The following is a 20,080-nucleotide window of genomic DNA, read 5'->3' as shown; positions in this document are numbered from 1 at the left end:
CGCGGGAGGGCGCGCCTTGAGCTTCGAGCGGGAAGACTGGCGGCAGCACTGTGCAGGATAGTTCTATGTGGCACGGCGGATAGGAAACATATAGAAAAAAAGGTTACTACTCAAAACAATTTACAGGTGTACATTTGCTCACCCCCTTCTTGCCTTAGAGCCACAACCATCAACTGGGCTACATGAGGCTAGGCATAAGATTGTCGCCATGCTAGTTAAAGGGGTACTCCGGGCAAGTTAAGAAAAATAAAAATGCCCCAAAGCCACCACAATACCTGTTCCCTTACCCAGTGACACAGATGGGATATTTAGGCTTGAGCATAACACTAATCTTTGCCGTGTCAATGCATGGCAATGATCTGTGTAGCAGATCAGTGTGTGCAGTGTAAGGCTGGGTTCACACCACGTTTTTCAAATACGGTTACCGTATACGGTTTTCCGCTAAAAAACGTATGCAACCTTATACAACCGTATGACTCCAAATTAAAACGTATACGGTTTTTCCCCATACGGTTCTATCCGTTTGCATCAGTTTTTGCCAACGGTTTTGCTATTTTGTTGGAATTAGTTTTCCAGCAATTTAATAAAGTTACTATTGTTCTATTGAAATTCCAATCTGCGCATGTGTCAACTCCAAAAGCGGATTAGAAAAAACGTGTGCAACCGTATTCTGAAATTCTGCATACGGTTCCCATAGACAACAATGTTAAAAGAACCGCATACGGTTCACATACGGTTTTCCAACCGGAGGCAAAAACGTGGTCGACAGCGTTTTTGCCTACGGTTGAAAAATCGGCAAAACCGTATCCGAGGCAAAACGGATGCAACCGTACACAACATTTGGAATACGGTTTACAATGCATTCTCTATGCATACGGTTTCGGATACGGTCGTATACGTTTTTTTGCGGAAAACCGTATACGGTTACCATATTTGAAAAACGTGGTGTGAACCCAGCCTTATAGCCACTAGGGGGAGCTATAACACTGCAAAAAAAAAAAAAAGTGTGAAAAAAAAGTTAAGATCATTTAACCTAGTGGTCTTCAAACTGCGGCCCTCCAGATGTTGCAAAACTACAATTCCCAGCATGCCCGGACAGCCGTTGGCTGTCCGGGCATGCTGGGAGTTGTAGTTTTGCAACATCTGGAGGGCCACAGTTTGAAGACCGCTGATTTAACCCCTTTCCTAATAAGTTTGAATCACCCCCCTTTTCCCATTTAAAAAAACAAAACGGTGTAAATAAAAATAAACATATAAGGTATTGCCGCATGTGCAAATGTCCAAACTATAAAAATATATTGTTAATTAAACTGCACGGCCAATGGCGTACACGTAAAAAAAATTCTAAATCCAAAATAGCGTATTTTTGGTCACTTTTTAGATCGTGAAAAAATGAATAAAAAGCGGTCAAAAAGTCTGATAAATATAAAAAAAATTGGTACCGATAAAAACTTCACATCACAGCACAAAAAATTAGTCCTCATACCGCCCCATACGCGGAAAAATAAAAAAGTTATAGGGCTCAGAAAATGACAATGTTAAACGTATAAATTTTCCTGCATGTAGTTATGATTTTTTTTTATTTATTTTTTTTTTTTTTAAGTACAACAAAATCCAACCTATATAAGGCTGGGTCCACACTACGTTTTGTCCCATACGGGAGCGCATACGGCAGGAGGGAGCTAAAACCTCGCGCTCCCGTATGTGACCGTATGCGCTCCCGTATGCCATTCACTTCAATGAGCCGACCGGAGTGAAACGTTCGGTCCGGTCGGCTCATTTTTGCGCCGTATGCGCTTTTACAACCGGACCTAAAACCGTGGTCAACCACGGTTTTAGGTCCGGTTGTAAAAGCGCATACGGCGCAAAAATGAGCCGACCGGACCGAACGTTTCACTCCGGTCGGCTCATTGAAATGAATGACATACGGGAGCGCATACGGTAACATACGGGAGCGCGAGCTTTTAGCTCCCCCCTGCCGTATGCGCTCCCGTATGGGAGAAAACGTAGTGTGGACCCAGCCTTAGTAGGGTATCATTTTAACCGTATGGGCCTACAGAATAAAGAGAAGGTGTCATTTTTACCAAAAAAATCTACTGTGTAGAAACGGAAGACTAATGTCACTGCAAAGTAGAATTGGTGGCGCATAAAATAAGCCAGAATATGGAATTTTAGGTGCAAAATTTAAAGCATTATGATTTTTAGGTGATGAGGAAAAAATGAAAATGCAAAAATGGAAAAACTCTGCATCCTTAAGGGGTTAAAGTGCTCTGTGCAGGCTCCTGACTTGTCAATCATCCTCATGTGTGAGCCGGGAGTGTATCATAGAGCCTCAGTGCACAGAGCCCCGCTTGTCCTCCCTGCACAGAGCCCCGCTTGTACTCAGTGCACAGAGCCCGGCTTGTCCTCAGTGCACAGAGCCCCGCTTGTCCTCAGTGCACGGAGCCCCGCTTGTCCTCAGTGCACGGAGCCCGGCTTGTCCGCACTGCGCGGAGCCCCGCTTGTCCTCACTGCGCGGAGCCCCGCTTGTCCTCACTGCGCGGAGCCCCGCTTGTCCTTGGCGCATAAAATAAGCCAGAATATGGAATTTTAGGTGCAAAATTGAAAGCATTATGATTTTTAGGTGATGAGGAAAAAATGAAAATGCAAAAATGGAAAAACTCTGCGTCCTTAAGGGGTTAAAGTGTACCTATTGTCAACAAAAACCTTTTATATAATGTAGATGATACCATTATATGTATATTTGTAATATACATTGGTCAAAAATGTGTATATTTTGGGGTGAAAAAATGCTGTCCCTGCAGCTATTGTCTGTGTCTCTATGAAGAGTCCAAATACAGGAAGTGAGGGCAGGACAAGCAGTGCTCTGTGCAGGCTCCTGACTTGTCAATCATCCTCATGTGTGAGCCGGGAGTGTATCATAGAGCCTCAGTGCACAGAGCCCCGCTTGTCCTCAGTGCACAGAGCCCCGCTTGTCCTCCCTGCGCGGAGCCCCGCTTGTCCTCCGTGCGCGGAGCCCCGCTTTTCCTCAGTGCGCGGAGCCCCGCTTTTCCTCAGTGCGCGGAGCCCCGCTTGTCCTCAGTGCGCGGAGCCCCGCTTGTCCTCAGTGCGCGGAGCCCCGCTTGTCCTCAGTGCGCGGAGCCCCGCTTGTCCTCAGTGCGCGGAGCCCCGCTTGTCCTTGGCGCATAAAATAAGCCAGAATATGGAATTTTAGGTGCAAAATTGAAAGCATTATGATTTTTAGGTGATGAGGAAAAAATGAAAATGCAAAAATGGAAAAACTGCGTCCTTAAGGGTTAAAGTGTACCTATTGTCAACAAAAACCTTTTATATAATGTAGATGATACCATTATATGTATATTTGTAATATACATTGGTCAAAAATGTGTATATTTTGGGGTGAAAAAATGCTGTCCCTGCAGCTATTGCCTGTATGTCTCTATGAAGAGTCCAAATACTGGAAGTGAGGGCAGGACAAGCAGGCCTCTGTGCAGGCTCCTGGCTTGTCAATCATCCTCATGTGTGAGCCGGGAGTGTATCATAGAGCCTCAGTGCACAGAGCCCCGCTTGTCCTCAGTGCACAGAGCCCCGCTTGTCCTCCCTGCACAGAGCCCCGCTTGTCCTCAGTGCGCGGAGCCCCGCTTGTCCTCCCTGCGCGGAGCCCCGCTTGTCCTCACTGCATGGAGCCCCGCTTGTCCTCACTGCGCGGAGCCCCGCTTGTCCTCCCTGCGCGGAGCCCCGCTTGTCCTCACTGCATGGAGCCCCGCTTGTCCTCACTGCATGGAGCCCCGCTTGTCCTCACTGCATGGAGCCCCGCTTGTTCACCCTCACTTCCTGTACTTGGACTCCTCATAGAGACACTCATGCAATAGCTGCAGGGACATAAATAAATACATATGTTTTAACCAATGTATATTACAAATATTCATAAAATAGCATTATCTACATTATATAAAAAGTTTTTGTTGATGACAGGTACACTTTAAAGAGTACCTCTTGATCTTGTTAAAATTTTGAAATCCTCCCAGTTCACTGCCCCCATCATGATAAACCACCCCCTGCTTTATTTTGATTATTTTTCACTTTTCTACCTTGATATTGCTCTGTATTTTCTGCTTAGTCAGTCAGATTTAATACACCAACACTTCTGGGCCGAAGCCCGGAGTGACTAACACCCCTACAATGTGTCCTCCCTAGAAAGTAACTATTATTATATACTTCAATAAAACCCTGTATAAATTATTAAAATGATACTGTGATGGTCTTAAAGTTGGATATATGAATCACAGGGACTTTCCCTGTTATAAGTATGAGAGCGGTGCTGCAGGCCACCTATTATACCCCCATCATAGTGTGCTGTTTAAAATAAAATCTCTTTGCCACCCTCAACATGTTTCGCCATTACAAAGGCGTTATCAAGAGGCTAGAACATGGCAAATGGCTGCCTACAATGAGCTGTGCTCATATTTATAATGGTTGGTGATAAGCTCATCCATCATCACCCGCATCACATAAACCAATGTCTGTTAGGCTGGGTTCACATCACGTTTTAGGCAATACGGGACCGCATACTGCTGGTGGGAGCTAAAACCGGGGGCCCCTGTATGTAATGTATTTCAATGAGCCGACCGGAGTGAAATGCTGACTCCGGTCAGCTCATTTTTGCTCCGTATGCGGTTTTTCCAGCCCCGTGGTCATCACGCTTCACACTCTGAGCCTCCAATGACAGATTGTGGGGATCCCCAGCAGCGGGACCCCGCGATCATACATCTTGTCCCCTATCCTTTGGATAGGGGATAAGATGTATTAGGGCCGGAGTACCCCTTTAAGGACCAGGCCAATTTTATTTTTGCATTTCGTTTTTTCCTCCTCGCCTTCTAAAAATTGTAACTCTCTTATATTTTCATCCACAGACTAGTATGAGGGCTTGTTTTTTGCACGACCACTTGTCCTTTGTAATGACATCACTCACTTTATCATAAAATGTATTGCGCAACCCAAAAAAATACTATTTGTGTGGGGAAACTAAAGAAAACTGCAATTTTGCTAATTTTGGAAGGTTTAGTTTTCACACTGTACAATTTACGGTAGAAATGACGTGTTCTTTATTCTGTGGGTCAATATAATTAAAAGGATACCTATACATTTTCTATTATTGTTGCACTTAAAAAAAAAATCGCAACCTTTTTAACCAAATTAGTATGTTTAAAATCCTTCTCTTTTGAGGTCCTATAACTTAAATTTTTCTGTATAAGTGGCGGTATGAGGGCTCAGTTTGCGATTTTTTTTAAGCGGTTCAATAATAGAAAAGTATGTAATCATGGGTATCATTTTAATCGTATTGACCCACAGATTAAAGAAAACATGTAATTTTTACCATTAATTGTACCGCGTGAAGACAAAATCTTCCAAAATTAGCTAAATTGCGGTTTTCTTATGAATTTCCCCTCGAAAATAGTATTTTTTTTGGGATGCGCCATACATTTTATGGTAAAATTAGTGATGTTAATACAAAAGGACAAATGGTCGCGCAAAAAACAAGCCCTCGTACTAGTCTGTGGATGAAAATATAAAAGAGATTTTTAGAAGATGAGGAGGAAAAAAACGAAGATGTAAAAATAAATGTTTTAAATGGGCTGAGTCCTTAAGGGGTTAAAGGGTTATACACAAAGAAAAGTTTGAGGCACTGATGGAGATTCGTCAAAAGCTGTCCAGTGGAAAAATTAAAGGGGTATTCCAGTGGAAAAAAATTTTTTTCATATCAACCGGCTCCAGAACGTTAAACAGATTTGTAAATTACTTTATTAAAAAATCTTAATCCTACCAGTACTTAGCTGCTGAGTTGTTCTTTTCAGACCTCTGTCTGTCTCAGGAACTGTCCAGCGCAGGAGAGGTTTGCTATGGGGATTTGCTCCTACCCTGGACAATTCCTGATTAAGACAGAGGTGTTAGCAGAGAGCACTGTGGTCAGACAGAAAAGAACAACTCAACTTCAGCAGCTGATAAATACTGGTAGGATTAAGATTAATTAAATAATTTACAATTTTTTTTTTTGAGGCAGTTGATATGAAAATCATTGTTTTTCACTGGAATAACTTTGACCCTTAAGGACCATGCCAATTTTGTTTTTGCATTTTCATTTTTTCCTCCTCGTCTTCTAAAAATCATAACTCTTTTAGATTTCCATCCACAGACTAGTTTGAGGGCTTGTTTTTTGTGTCACCAATTTTACTTTGTAATGAAATCACTTATTTTACCATAAAATGTACGGCGCAACCCAAAAAGTATTATTTATGTTGAAAAATTTTAAAGAAAACCGCAATTTAGCAAATTTTGGGGGGTTTTGTTTTCACGCTGTACACTTTACAGTAATAATGACATGTTTTCTTTATTCTGTGGGTCAATCTGATTAAAATGATACCCATGGTATACATCTTTTTATAATTGTACCGCTTTAAAAAAAATCTCAAACTATTTTAACAAAATTAGTGTTTAAAATTGCCCTATTTTGACCCCTATAACTTTCTCATTTTCCTGTATACGGGGCGGTATGATGGCTCATTTTTTGCGCTGTGATCTGTAGTTTTTATCGGTACCACTTTTGCTAAAGTTGAAATTTTTATAATTTTTTTTAATTAATATTTTGGTAATAAAATGTGACAAAAAAGTAGCAATTTTGGACTTCTTTATTTTTTTTACATTTACGCCGTTCACCATATGGGATAATTAACAATATATTTTGATAGTTCAGACTTTCACGCACTCGGCGATTCCAAATATGTTTACATTTTTTAATTTACACTTTTTGGGGGTATGGAAAATGGGAAAAACTGATGATTTACATTTTTATTGGGGGTAGGGGATTTTTCACATTTTCAATTTTTTTTTACCCTTTAATACACTCAATATATTGGTCTCAGTGTCCGTGTGTCCATTTATTAGGATTTTTTAATGGATGTGCACATATGCCGGCATTTCTGCATCATCCTGTATACTGTACATTCACTAACATTTTTTTTTTTACCATACATCCAATTCTCTGCCCACGAGTGCTGCATCACACGTCATATATACAAGTTCCAATCAAACACTGACAGCGATCACACTACTAGTGATGTCGCTCTATAGGTTTCTTCTCCAGTGACAGCTACTACATCTCTGGCTGCACTGTGAGATGCTGGCGTGGCCCGCTCCGGCACCTCATTGGCTATGCGCAGGCACGAGGTCACTGCGCTTAGCAACACGTCTGTGGCAACCAGACGCTATGACACAGCCGGAAGTCGCCTCCTGCTCTTGGGCAGGCGAGCACTTCCGGCCCTGCGCCTCACCTGTACTGGATCTTATAATCTTATATCAGGATCCCATAAAGCAAATTCTATGTGTACCTGGCGATTTTTTCCACTAAATGTTGGTTTTAGAGATGGGCGAACTTACAGTAAATTCGATTCATCACAAACTGTCAGATTATGCCTCAGGCAAGGGAAAAAAAAATCCTGAAATTCATGTAGAGACACCAGGATGCACAAGATAATGCTCCAAACATGGCAGTTTAACATGCAGTATTCTAATAATATACATTTAAAAGTCTAGTGTTAACTGTTCCCAAACAAATCAGGTACCGTAATAAAGAGCCCCTTGTGTTAAAGAGTACTCCAGGATGGAAAAATTGTCCTACATACTGCCAGCAGTAAAAAATTTGAGATGAGCGAACTTACAGTAAATTCGATTCGTCACGAACTTCTCGGCTCGGCAGTTGATGACTTTTCCTGCATAAATTATTTCAGCTTTCAGGTGCTCCGATGGGCTGGAAAAGGTGGATACAGTCCTAGGAGACTCTTTCCTAGGAATGTATCCACCTTTTCCAGCCCACCGGAGCACCTGAAGGCTGAACTAATTTACGCAGGATAAGTCATCAACTGCCGGGCCGAGAAGTTCGTGACAAATCAAATTTACTGTAAGTTCTGTAAGTTTACTGTAAGTATGTTTTTACCTCTGTGATGTCAATAAGCCACGCCCCCTTACCTGCACTTTGGCGGTCTTTTTATGTATTTATATGTCTGTATGAGTAGCAGCAAGCATCCTGATCTGAGGAAGGGAGGGCACCTCCCGAAACACATCATCGCCTCTTCATTTGAGGGAGCCGCAGCGCCATCACAAAAGGTTTTTTTCCTCCGGCTTCTTCTTCTCTGCATCCAGGCCAGCAGCACTGCTGGACCCTGCAACCCTAGAGGCAAGCAGCGGCTACATCTCTACTAGTACCCCATTTTCACTGGGGTGATAGGCTTGGTTATATCGTACCTAAGGTGAGCAGCCATCCATATGGTCCTTGGGCAAATCCCCTGACCTACTGCTCCTCCTACCAAGGGTAATGCACTAGGCGCCAGTCTCTCTTTCTCCAAACAGATTCTCTCCTTTTGTCTGGTTTTATGGTGCTTTTATCCAGGGCAGTATGCTCAGTTTTTGATGCGGTTCTGAAGTACAGACCAGGTGTAAATCATGATGAATTAGATAAAGAACAGATGCTTATTTCTGTTTCCCTCTAGGGTTTGTAAGGCCACATGTGGGAAGGCCGTCTGAAGTTTCAGGTGAATTGTGTTTTGTCAATTGAATCAGCCATTAGCTGTACTGTATAACTAAATACTGCATGTGTGTTTTTGATTCAGTACTGCACTGTGTAAAGCCACCCGTAAAGAAGTACTTCAAGCAGAAAAAAAATTCACATCGACTAGTGCCAGAAAGTTAATACAGGTTTGTAAATTAAATCTGAAAGGGGGACTCAGTACTTAACTACTTATCCCCAATCCACAGGATAGGAGATGTGTATGATCGTGAGGGGGGTGTCTGACCAATGGGGCTCCCTTCATCTCCTCCCCGGCGCCTCGGCTCTCCTTATGCATGGAGCACCCACCGTTCTACAGCTCTAGTTTATTGCCAACTCTCCCATAAAGATGCAAGGAGTGAGTGTGTCCAAGCTCCATGCATTGGGGGAGTCGGGAAGGAGAGTCTTAGCGGTCGGATTCCTTGCCTCCCAGAGTTCTCCTTTAAGCCTTCCAGTACTTAGCTGCTGTATGGTCCAGAGGTAGTTGGGTAGTTCTTTCCATTCTGACTGTCCGTGTCAGGAACTGGCTAGAGCAAGAGAAAATAACCATAGCCAATCTCTTCTGCTGTAGTCTGTTCCTGACATGGACAGAGGTGGCTGTACTGTGTATGAAAGTGTGTCTGGAAAGAACTACACAACTTCCTCTGGAGCATACAATAGAAGTAATTTACTCATCTGTATAACTTTCTGGCACTAGTTGATTGAACATTTACATCACTACACTAGGAGCCCTAAAAGTCATGTATAACAGTGTTATTTCATCTAGGAGTGTATCTATGTACTTCCGAGTTTTTTATTTATTTAATTTCTGGAGACAGATTCCTGGTATTTATATGCACACAAAGGTAGCGAAAGAAATAATTTTTTTGGAAGTAGCAACAGTTGTGCCTGGAAAGTGAAGAAACAGATTTTTTTTTTTTTTAAACAACCTGTGAAAAATTCTTCATATTTTGGGGCATAGCAACGTGATTGGTTTCTTTAACCACCTTAGGACCAAGCCAATTTTGGCATTAACCCCTTCCCGACCTATGACATACATGTACATCATGGGTCGAGTCCGCATCAGAAGTTCTTTTCTTTTGTAATTTTTTTTTCTGTCTGCCCACAGTACTCTCTACTGAGACTTCTGCCATGTCAAGAACTGTCCAGAGCAAAAGCAAATCCCCATGGCAAACCTATCCTGCTTGGACAGTTCCTGACACAGACAGAGGTGTCAGCAGAGAGCAATGTGGTCAGACTGAAAAGAACTCCAGAAAGAAATAAAACTTCATGTGGAGCATACAGCAGCTGATAAGTACTGGAAGGATTAAGATTTTTTTAATAGAAGTAATTTACAAATCTGTTTAACTTTATGGCACCAGTCTCTCAGTCTCGATCTCAAAAAAATAAAATAAAAAGGTGTTTTCCAATTGAATACCTCTTTAACCCCTTAAGGACTCAGCCCATTTGGGCCTTAAAGGTGTACTCCAGGAATTTTATTTGACTATGCTACAGGGGCTGTGAAATTAGTGTAGTTCATAATCTAGTGTCTGTACCTGTGTGTGACTGTTTTCTCCCAATTCTTCTGTGATTTTCACCCCACTATTTATTTTTACCAGCATAAAAAAAGCCTGTTGTCAAGGATTTTTCCCAACTTGCAATGCGGTCGAGACCTGACTGGGAGCCTGTCTGCTTCAATGGGTCTGTTCCTGACAGGGGGCCTGTCTGCTTAAATGGGTGGAGGGATAAATCTGCAACTAATGCAACAGCTGTAGGCACCCTGATTGAAAACCACAGGTCTTTTGTTTCAATGGGTGGGGTGGTTGATGTGTGAGAGGGAGGAAAATGGCATTGTGGGATTTGTAGTCAAAAAAACATTAGTCAAACAGAAAATACAAGTTCACAAAAAGCTAGCCACAGTGTTATGGTAATCTCACAACATAGCCATTTAGCCCAAGACAAGCACAGATCCTTCCTAAGCATGTCCATTACTGTCTGCCAAGTACGTACTAAAATCACCTTATGGTGGATAACCCCTTTAAAATAGAACTCCAGAATATAAAAATTGTCCCCCATACTGCCGGCAATAAAAAAAATAAAGATGTACATAACTTCCTCCGCTCCCCCGGGGCCTCCGGTCTCCGCCACGATCCTCTTCCTGGTTGCCGGTGGTCGGAGAATCATACTGCGCTCAGCCAATCACCAGCTGCAGCAAAGTCCGACTCGGCCGGCGATAGGCTGAGCGGCAGTGTGAGAACGCTTCAGGACACAAAATTCTTCACTACACTGGCACCTGCTGCCGGGGCCGAAAACGACACACTGCCGCTCAGCCCATCGCCGGCAGAGTTGGGACTTCACTGCGGCTGGTGATTGGCTGAGCGTAGTATGACTCTCCGACCAACCGCAACCAGGAAGAGGATCGCGGCGGAGGCCGGAGCCGGTTACCGGAGGCCCCGGGGGAGCGGAGGAAGTTATGTACATCTTTATTTTTTTTACTGCCGGCAGTATGGGGGACAATTTTTATATTCTGGAGTTCTCCTTTAAGGACGAGAAAATGGGTCTGCTAATTTATTCGGGTCCAGCAGCTGGACCTAAATCATATTAGTGCTCCCAAGCATAAACAACAACAAAATAAGCCTATTCATTGTAGGCTCCCGCCTTATTTTGCACCACTGAATAGGCTTATTTTGTTGTTCTCCTTTAAAGGACATCTGCAGTGCTGGGCAAAAAAACTTTTTTTACCTCATTTAATAGGTCTTTGAAAGACCTTTCCAACGATGTCTCCCCCATCAAAATTGGCCCAGTCTTTCTCCCGTTATCAGCACACGAATTACGGAGAAGTGAAAATAAAACTACATCTCCCATCATGCCTTGTGCTTACTTCCTGTAAGCTGCTGCCCTCCCCCTGTTCTATCCCCCCGAGCAAATTATTATATTGTAACGCCCACATCTCCCTTCCCTATGCATACACCCTCCCCTTCTGCTCATCTCCCCCTCCCCATGCTGCTCCTGTCCAGTGATGAAGCAGCTGCCTCCGTGCTCACTGTAGTGTGGGCACTGGAGAGTGGAGAGTGAAAGGAAAAATGGTAAAAAAACATAATTGTTTGTCTATAAAACTGTCCTGATAGGGGTCCCTACATCTTTTTCACAACTACAACTCCAAGCATGCCCAGTTATTCTATATGCTGTTCGGGCATGCTGGGAATTCCAGTGGTGCCTCCAGCTGTTGCAAGACTACAACTCCCAGCATGAGTCATTCAGTAGTCCCCCTCTCACACACAGAATCATCTCCAGTATGATATTTATTCCCTGTAGTCTATACACCACCAGCCCGTGCAGTGTAATATGTCTCCTTCACACACACGTCCCCCCCCTCCCTGCTCTGTGGTTTGCTCTGTGTTTCCCCCATGAAAACTTGAAACCTCCCCGTGATAAGTGAGGTCCTATGTAGACAGAGCAGGGGAGGGGGGAGGAGCTATGGCTGCCTCAGAAAGCACCCGCTCATGCATATGCATAAGCAGGGAGGAGCTGACAGAGGCTAGGGGGAGCACAAACACTGCTGGGAGGAAGAGATCTCCGTCCCCAAGATGGCGGCTGCAATGTAATGAATAGGGGACGGACGCAGGACTACTGGGCTATGCTGGCAACTCTAATATCTCAGAAACGGCTGCATATAGGTAAATAGAACTAATTGACTGAATTGTATAACTTTTGTTTGGGGAACATTTGGGCAGGGATTTTTGACCACTACAGTTGTCCTTTAAGGACTTTAAGTTTTTTCCTCCTCGCTTTCAAAAATTCATAACTCTTTTATATTTTCATCCAAAGACTAGTATGAGGGCTTGTTTTTTGCACAACCAGTTGTCTGTTGTAATGCCATCACTCACTTTACCATAAAATGTATAGCGCAACCCAAAAAATACTATTTGTGTGGGGAAATTAAAAAGAAAACCGCAATTTTGCAAATTTTTGAAGGTTTCATTTCCACGCCGTACAATTTATGGTAAAAATGACATGTTCTTTATTATTTGGTTCAATACGATTAAAATGATACCCATGATAACATCTTTTTCTATTACTGTTGCGCTTAAAAAAAAAATAATCGCAAATTGTTTAACCAAATTAGTACGTTTAAAATCCCCCTATTTTGACCTACAACTTTTTCATTTTTCCGTATAAGCGGCGGTATGATCAATATAAGTGCTAATTTTTTGCGCCGTGATCTGTACTTTTTATTGATACCATATTTGCTTATATAAAACTTAATACTTTTTTTTTTCTTTTTTTGTGGAATAAAAGGTTATAAAAAAGCAGATATTTTGGACTTTTTATTTTTTTACATTCACGCCGTTCACCGTACGGTGTCATTAACATTTTATTTTAATAGTTGGGATATTTACACACTTTTTGGGGGTGAAATAAAGAAAATGGGACAATTTACGTTTTTATTGTGGGAGCTGGTTTTTCACATTTGTTTAAACTTTTAATTTTTACACTTTAATAGTCCCCATAGGGGACTATTTATAGCAATCATTCGATTGCTAATTATGTTCAGTGCTATGCATAGGACATAGCACTGATCAGTATTATCAGTCATCTTCTGCTCTGGTCTGCTCGATCACAGACTAGAGCAGAAGACCCATAGAAGGCAGCGGAGGCAGGTGAGGGGACCTCCGTCTGTCGTTCTGGATGATCGGATCGCCGCGGGCGATCCCATCATCCATTTTAGTAACCGTGATGCTGCAGATGCCGTGATCTGTACTGATCACAGCATCTGAGGGGTTAATGGCAGACATTCGCGCAATCGCGGATGTCCGCCACTAGGTGCGGGTCCCTTGCTGCTATCGCGGTTATGCATATGATGTAAATTTACGTCCTGGTGGGTTAAGAACCAGCTCACCAGGAGGTACATTTACGTCCTGCGTCGTTAAGGGGTTAAAAAGAGACATGGCAGATTTGAAAAATTGGGATTGGTCATTAACCCCTTAACCTCTTAAGGACCAATGACGTCCTGGGACGTCATGGCACCCTGGGGCCTTAAGGACCAATGACGTCCCACGACGTCATGGCCTTTTCCGGTCCCTGCCGCTCGCCGGGCAGAGATCGGATCTGGATGCCTGCTGAAATCCTTCAGCAGGCATCCAGGGCAAACGCCGAGGGGGGCCATGTAGGCCCCCCATGTCGGCGATCGCCGCAAATCGCAAGGGAAATCGCCCTTGCGATCTGCGGCGATACCGGGCTGATCGGGTCTCTGGGACCCGATCGCCCGGTAATTTTGCATGATCCCGGCTGTCACAGACAGCCAGGTCCATGCTAAAGTATAGGAGCGAGGTGGCAAGCCTGCCACCTCCTCCTATACCCTGCGAACCAATCGCAGGAGGGGGGCGGTTACTTCCTCCCGCCCTGCCCGGCCCCTGAAAGTCCGAACAGGACGGGAGGAAGACCGGATGACGCGGCGAGGGACGGGGGAGTGCTGGGGCCCGGCCCCGGTACTTACCTCGTCCCTGAAGACCCGGATCCCGGCGGTGAAGACAGCGGCGGCGGCGGCGACAGGTGAGTTGATCTTCAGCCGCGGTCGGGCCCTTTACAGCAATGCACGTCGTCGTAAAGCGACATGCATTGCTGTATTGGGACCCTGTATACTACAACTCCAAGCATGCCCAGACAGCCCTTGGCGTCTGGGCATGCTGGGAGTTGTAGTTTTGCAACATCTGGAGGTCCACAGTTTGGAGACCACTGTGCCCTTCCAGATGTTACAAAACTACACATTCTCAGCATGCCCTTACTGTCCAGGCATGCTGGGAGTTGTAGTTCTGTAACATCTGGCCCTTCAGATGTTGCAGAACTACAACTCCCAGCATGCCTGGACAGTTTTGGCATACTGGGAGTTGTAGTTTTACAACATCTGGAAGGGCACAGATTGGGAACCACTGTATTAGTGGTCTGCAAACTGTAGTCCTCCAGATGTTGCAAAACTACAACTCCAAGCATGCTGGGAGTTGTAGTTCGGTAACATCTGACTCTAAAGATGTTGCCGAACTACTACTTCCAGCATGCCTGAGAATGCTGGGAGTTGTAGTTTTGCAACAACAGGAGGCACACTGGTTGGGAAACATCGTCTGTTTCCTAACTCAGTGTTTCCCAACCCGTGTGCCTCCAGCTGTTGCAAAACTATAACTACCAGCATGCACTTAGACTGTGCATGCTGGGAGTTGTAGTTTTGCAACAGCTGGAGGTTCCCCCCCCTGTGAATGTACAGGGTACATTCACATGGGCAGGGGGCTTGCAGTGAGTATCAGGCTGCAAGTTTGCAATGCAGCAAATTTTGCGCGGCAGCTCAAACTCGCAGCGGGAAACTTGCTGTAATCCCCCGCCCGTGTAACTGTACCCTAAAAACACTACACTACACTAACACAAAATAAAATAAAAAGTAAAAAACACTACATATACACATACCCCTACACAGCCCCCCTCTCCAATAAAAATGAAAAACGTCTGGTACGCCACTGTTTCCAAAATGGAGCCTCAAGCTGTTGCAAAACAACAACTCCCAGTATTGCTGGACAGCCGTTGACTGTTCAGGCATGCTGGGAGTTTTGCAACAGCTGGAGGCACCCTGTTTGGGAATCACTGGCGTAGAATACCCCTATGCAAATCCCTAATTCAGGCCTCAAATGCACATGGTGCTCTCACTTTGGAGCCCTGTCGTATTTCAAGGCTACAGTTTAGGGTCACATATGGGGTATCGCTGTACTCGGGAGAAATAGCCTAACAAATTTTGGGGGGCTTTTTCTCCTTTCACCCCTTATGAAAAGGTGAAGTTGGGGTCTACACCAGCATGTTAGTGTAAAAAAATAAATATTTTACACTAACATGCTGGTGTTGCCCCATACTTTTCATTTTGACAAGAGGTAAAAGGGAAAAAAGACACCCAAAATTTGTAATGCAATTTCTCCCGACTACGGAGATACCCCATATGTGGGCACAATGTGCTCTGGGGGCGCACAACAAGGCCCAGAAGGGAGAGTGCGCCATGTACATTTGAGGTGATTTGCACACTGGCTGATTGTTACAGCGGTTTTGAAAAAACAAAACCCCACATGTGACCCCATTTCGGAAACTACACCCCTCACGGAATGTAATGAGGGGTGCAGTGAGAATTTACACCCCACTGGTGTCTGACAGATCTTTGGAACAGTGGGCTGCGCAAATAAAAAAATTGTGTACAGCCCACTGTTCCAAAGATCTGACAGACACCAGTGGGGGGCAAATGCTCACTGTACCCCTTGTTACGTTCCTCAAGGGGTCTAGTTTCCAAAATGGTATGCCATGTGGGTATTTTTTGCTGTCCTGGCACCATAGGGGCTTCCTAAATGCGACATGCCCCCGAGCAAAATTTGCTCTCAAAAAGCCAAATATGACTCCTTCTCTTCTGAGCATTGTAGTTCACCCATAGTGCACTTGAGGTCAACTTATGGGGTGCCTCCATACTCAGAAGAGATGGGGTTACAAATTTTGGGGGGTATTTTCTGCTATTAACCCTTGCATAAATGTGAAATTTGAGGGGGAAACACATTTTAGTGATTTTTTTTTAACATTTTTTTACATATGCAAAAGTCGTGAAACACCTGTCGGGTATTAAGGCTCACTTAATTCCTTGTTACATTCCTCAAGGGGTCTAGTTTCCAAAATGGTATGCCATGTGTTTTTTTTTTTCCTGTTCTGGCACCATAGGGGCTTCCTAAATGCAACATGCCCCCCAAAAACCATTTCAGAAAAACGTACTCTCCAAAATCCCCTTGTCGCTCCTTCGCTTCTGAGCCCTCTACTGCGCCCGCCGAACATTTTACATAGACATATGAGGTATGTGCTTACTCAAGAGAAATTGGGCTACAAATACAAGTATACATTTTCTCCTTTTACCCCTTGTAAAAATAAAAAAATTGGGTCTACAAGAACATGCGAGTGTAAAAAATGAAGATTGTGAATTTTCTCCTTCACTTTGCTGCTATTCCTGTGAAACACCTAAAGGGTTAACACACTTACTGAATGTCATTTTGAATACTTTGGGGGGTGCAGTTTTTATAATGGGGTAATTTGTGGCGTATTTCTAATATGAAGACCCTTCAAATCCACTTCAAACCTGAACTGGTCCCTGAAAAATTGTGATTTTGGAAATTTTGTGAAAAATTGGAAAATTGCTGCTGAACTTTGAAGCCCTCTGGTGTCTTCCAAAAGTAAAAACACGTACATTTTATGATGCCAACATAAAGTGGACATATTGTATATGTGAATAAAAAAAAAAATGATTTGGAATATCCATTTTCCTTACAAGCAGAGAGCTTCAAAAATAGAAAAATGCAAAATTTTCAATTTTTTCATCAAATTTTGGAATTTTTCACTAAGAAACGATGCAAGTATCGACAAAATTTTACCAATAACAAAGTAGAATATGCCACGAAAAAACAATCTCGGAATCAGAATGATAGGTAAAAGCATTCCAGAGTTATTAATGTTTAAAGTGACAGTGGTCAGATGTGCAAAAAACGCTCTGGTCCTAAGGTGTAAAATGGCCTGGTCCTTAAGGGGTTAAGGACTCAGGGTTTTTGCACTTTCGTTTTTTCCTCCTTACCTTTTAAAAATCATAACCCTTTCAATTTTCCACCTAAAAATCCATATTATGGCTTATTTTTTGCGTCACCAATTCTACTTTGCAGTGACATTAGTCATTTTACCCAAAAATGCACGGCGAAATGGAAAAAAAAAATCATTGTGCGACAAAATCGAAGAAAAAACACCATTTTGTAACTTTTGGGGGCTTCCGTTTCTACGCAGTGCATATTTCGGTAAAAATTACACCTTATCATTATTCTGTAGGTCCATACGGTTAAAATGATACCCTACTTATATAGGTTTGATTTTGTCGCACTTCTGGAAAAAATCATAACTACATGCAGGAAAATTTATACGTTTAAAAATGTCATCTTCTGACCCCTATAACTTTTTTATTTTTCCACGTACAGGGCGGTATGAGGACTCATTTTTTGCGCTGTCATCTGAAGTTTTTATCGGTATGATTTTTGTTTTGATTGGACTGTTTGATCACTTTTTATTCATTTTTTAATGGTATAAAAAGTGACCAAAAATGCGCTTTTTTTGACTTTGGAATTTTTTTGCGCGTACGCCATTGACCGTGCGGTTTAATTAATTATATATTTTTATAGTTCGGACATTTACGCACGCGGCGATACCACATGTTTATTTTTATTTTTTTTACACTTATTTTTTTATGGGAAAAGGGGTTAAATTACCTAAATTTATGGGAAAAGGGTTAAATGACCTTTATTAACACTTTTTTTGCAGAGTTATAGGTCCCATAGGGACCTAGAACACTGCACACACTGATCTTTTACACAGATCACAGGCGTGTATTAACACGCCTGTGATCAGTGTTATTGGCGCTTGACTGCTCCTGCCTGGATCTCAGGCACGGAGCAGTCATTCGCCGATCGGACACCGAGGAGGCAGGTAAGGGCCCTCCCGGTGTCCTGTCAGCTGTTCGGGACGACGCGATTTCACCGCGGCGGTCCCGAACAGCCCGACTGAGCAGCCGGGTCACTTTCACTTTAGAAGCGGCGGTCAGCTTTGACCGCCGCTTCTTAAGGGTTAATACCGCACATCGCCGCAATCGGCGATTTGTGGTATTAGCCGCGGGTCCCGGCTGTTGATGAGCGCCGGGACCGACGCGATATGATGCGGGATCGCGGCGCGATCCCGCTTCATGTCGCAAGCCAGCGCAGGGCGTAAATATACGTCCTACGTCGTTAAGGGGTTAAAGGGGTACTCCGGTGCTTAAACATCTTATCCCCTATCCAAAGAATAGGGGATAAGATGCCTGATCACGGGAGTCACGCAGCTGGGGACCCCCGGGATCATGCACGCGGCACCCCGTTTGTAATTAGTGCCCAGAGAGTGTTCGCCCTGGTTCTGATTATGGTCGACCACAGGGTGGGCGGCGTGTGACGTCACGCCTCCACCCCCGTGTGACATCACGCTCCGCCCCTAAATTCAAGCCTATGGGAGGGGGCGTGACGTCACGATACTCCGGCCCCTGTATCGCGAGTCATCACGCACGGAGCAAACTTAGCTCCATGCAGTGATGACTCGGGGTGCTGCAGGAGAGATCTTTGGATAGGGGATAAGATGTCTAGGGTGGAGTACCCCTTTAAGGACCAGGCCAATTTTATTTTGGTTTTTTCCTCCTTGCCTTCTAAAAATCATAACTAATATTTTTATCCACAGACCCATGTGAGGGCTTGTTTTTTGCGCAACCAGTTTGCCTTTGTAATGACATCACTCATTTTACCATAAAATGTATGGTATAACACCAAAGAAATATTATTTGTGTGGGGAAATTGAAAATCCCCCTAAAATTGTTCAGCTTTTTCACGCTGCACACTTTGCGGTATAAATTACATAATTTTTTTATTCTGTGGGTTAAAATGATTAAAATGAATTCCATGACTACATACTTTATTATTGCGCCGCTAAAAAAATAATCTCAAATTTTTTTACCAAATTAGTATGTTTAAAATCCCTCTATTTTGACAACTTATAACAAATTTTTCCATATACGCGGCTAAAAAGAATTTGGAATAAAATGTGACAAAAAAAGCAGCAATTTTGGACCTTACGCTTTTTGTGGGTAAAATGGGAAAAAGGGACAATTTACATTTTTATTGGAGGGGATTTTCCAAATTTTCCTTTTTACATTTTTTACATCCCCATAGGGGACTATTTATAGCAAACATTTGATTGCTAATACTGTTCAGTGCTATGCATAGCACTGAACAGTATTAGCAATCTTCTGCTCTGGTCCGCTCGATCTGAGACCAGAGCAGAAGACCCCAGGAGACAGACTGAGGCAGGTGAAGGGGACCTCTGTCAGCCATCTTAGATCGGATCCCCACGGCAGCACCGCGGACAATCCAATCATCCAATATAACGCCTGCATTGCCGCGATCTGTATTGATCACAGCCTCTGGGGGGCTTAGTGGCGGACATTAGCGCGATCGCTGATGGCTGCCATTTACAGCAGTTCCCTGTCCGGGAACTGACGTGCATGATGCGAGCACCGGTCCATGTACGTGAATGTAAGTCATGGTGCGTTAAGCACCACCGCACCATGACATACATTTACATCATGTGTTGTTAAGGGGTTAAGGAAAAAACAGGCAGCGTCCTTAAGGGGTAAAATATCCCTGACTTTTGCAGTATATAGTGTGGATTATAGTATTTGTTCTGAATTTAAACCTAGCATTCAAAGCTGCAATAGTTTAGTTTGTTCCTATTCAGTCCAGTTGGTTCTTGGCTCAGTCTTGCGTATTCCATGTTTCTGTATCTTGTTATTGCTGATGTTTGACAGTCTTATCTTGATGAATTCACTCCTTGGTTCAGTACTGCTTAGCCTTGGGTATGTGTCTGTACATTATGCAGATTAGG

At 43.5% G+C, this 20,080-nt stretch overlaps 1 long non-coding RNA gene across 1 annotated transcript in view; it reads left to right on the top strand.

Moving 5' to 3' along the window:
- The first annotated feature begins 40 nt into the window (after window positions 1-40).
- The window catches only part of LOC130369277 (uncharacterized), a 26,050-nt gene continuing 6,010 nt past the window's right edge, over window positions 41-20,080 (top strand). The window contains exons 1-2 of the long non-coding RNA XR_008892708.1: window positions 41-102; window positions 8,544-8,585. This is a non-coding gene — a long non-coding RNA (uncharacterized LOC130369277). The remainder of the gene's footprint in view (window positions 103-8,543; window positions 8,586-20,080) is intronic.

The sequence above is a fragment of the Hyla sarda genome, chromosome 4 (genome assembly GCF_029499605.1).
Source record: "Hyla sarda isolate aHylSar1 chromosome 4, aHylSar1.hap1, whole genome shotgun sequence".
NCBI classification, from domain to species: domain Eukaryota; kingdom Metazoa; phylum Chordata; class Amphibia; order Anura; family Hylidae; genus Hyla; species Hyla sarda.
This window is presented reverse-complemented; position numbering and strand designations above follow the sequence as displayed.